This window comes from Gopherus flavomarginatus, chromosome 2 (assembly GCF_025201925.1).
Source record: "Gopherus flavomarginatus isolate rGopFla2 chromosome 2, rGopFla2.mat.asm, whole genome shotgun sequence".
NCBI classification, from domain to species: domain Eukaryota; kingdom Metazoa; phylum Chordata; order Testudines; family Testudinidae; genus Gopherus; species Gopherus flavomarginatus.
The window spans coordinates 233,850,667-233,852,524 of record NC_066618.1 but is presented as its reverse complement, the minus strand read 5'-3'; the positions used below and the strand labels follow the sequence as shown (position 1 = coordinate 233,852,524).

Below are 1,858 nucleotides of genomic sequence, written 5' to 3'. Positions count from 1 at the left end.
CGGATCACTGGACCCTCCACAGGCACCATTGCGGCAGCTCCAGTGGAGCTGCGGGACCAGCGCACGGGGCGGCGAAATTGCCGTCCGCCTAGGGCGCTCAAACCCCTAGCGCCGGTCCTGTGAATACTCCAGTCTCTTTTGCTATTAAGTTCCAAGATCTTAAGGGAAAAAAATACATTTACAATTTATAATTTCAGGCCCAGATCCTCAGCAGTTGTAAAATCAGCATAGCTTCATTGATTTCGTTGGAGATACATGATTTTACATCAGCTGAGGATCTAGCCATTTAAATCTGTACATGTGGCACAAAATAAAAATATAAATTATTTCATTAAAGAAGCCAGCTAAGATCAAAAGCAGCCCAATATGCTTTAGGTTCCAGTTTGACCTCTATAAGTTTTGTTCCCAGAACTCTGGAAAATATACACCAATGATATTTTTCATAGCACTGTTCAGTTTTCTGGACTCATAGTAACTTTAGATGAATGCATATTTTCATTCCAACTGATACTGATCTTCCTTCAGTTTGAAGCTATAGAAATATGTGGAAAATGGGGATGCAAACCAAGTGGCTTTAACAGATGTGATCTCATCAGGGTTCCATTTGTTAAAAGAAATAATTGAATATTAATTAAAAGTTAATCAGACCTAATTGCCAATTAAAGAGAAAAAGTCATTGGAAACTACCCTGTGCCATTCCATTATTATTACCTATGAGAAGCCTACATGTTGAAGAGGGTCCTTACATATGGTACCTCTCCATTATGCTAAGTCCGTTAGGAAGTCCTGCTTTGTTAAAATAAGGGCTTAAATACACAGTGCCTTAGTCCACATCAGGTGGGGTGTACATTCTAGTGTGCACCAGTGTGTTGCATGCCAACTGGCCTGCGTAGACCCTGCTGGCTCTCCTTAAGAGTTCTTTGGTGTGCATTGACATGGTTCAGTTTGAAATGGGACTACATTAACATGAACTAAGAAACCTTTAGTGCACACCAGCAGGGTCCAGTGCACACCTGAATTTAGACCTCTCTGGTGCACCCTAACATACTGTGTAGACAAGCCCTATGTCTCAGCACAGGAACATACCCTCAGACCTCTCATCATGCAAAGACCCTAAAGATCCAAACTGAGAGAGACATAAAACGCACAGGAAACTTGAAATGCTGAAGGATTCATCCCTCTTTATCAGCTCAGCATCATGATTCCTTATTTCCAATGTATATAAAATGTTCAGTATTAAAAATGAGGGGACACAGGAAACTGCAGGATTAAAATGAGTGAAGCCCCTACACCTAATAAGTGAGCAGAGTACAATGTACAGTGGTTTGAGCATTGGCCTGTTAAACTCAGGGCTGTGAGTTCAGTCCTTGAGAGGGCCACCTAAGGGTCTGGGGCCAAACCAGCAGTGGTTCCTGCTAGTGAAGGCAGGGGGCTGGACTCAATAACCCCTTTTTTTTTTTTTTGGTGAGCCTGGCTAGCTCAGTTAGTAGAGCATCAGACTTTTAATCTGAGAGTCCAGGGTTCAAGTCCCTGGTCAGATGGGAAATGGAACCTTCTGGGGGTGAGGGATAGCTCAGTGATTTGAGCAATAGCCTGCTAAACCCAGGGTTGTCATTTCAATCCTTGAGGGGGCCATTTGGGGATCTGGGGCAAACATCTATGTGGGGATTGGTCCTGCTTTGAGCAGGGGGTTGGACTAGATAACCTCCTAAAGTCCCTTTCAACCCTGACATTCTATAATTTCTATGAACATGTTTCCCCCAACCTTCTGACTCCAGACAATTAGCAATACATTAAAGATGTCTAAGTATTGCTTAATTACTGCAAAAAAGCCAAAGGAGATAGCGTTAAAAACTGC

At 42.8% G+C, this 1,858-nt stretch overlaps 1 non-coding gene across 1 annotated transcript; it reads left to right on the top strand.

Moving 5' to 3' along the window:
• The first annotated feature begins 1,468 nt into the window (after nucleotides 1-1,468).
• TRNAK-UUU (transfer RNA lysine (anticodon UUU)) lies at nucleotides 1,469-1,541 on the top strand. Its single transcript has one exon. It is a non-coding gene; the product is annotated as a tRNA-Lys (tRNA).
• Nucleotides 1,542-1,858: the final 317 nt, after the last annotated feature.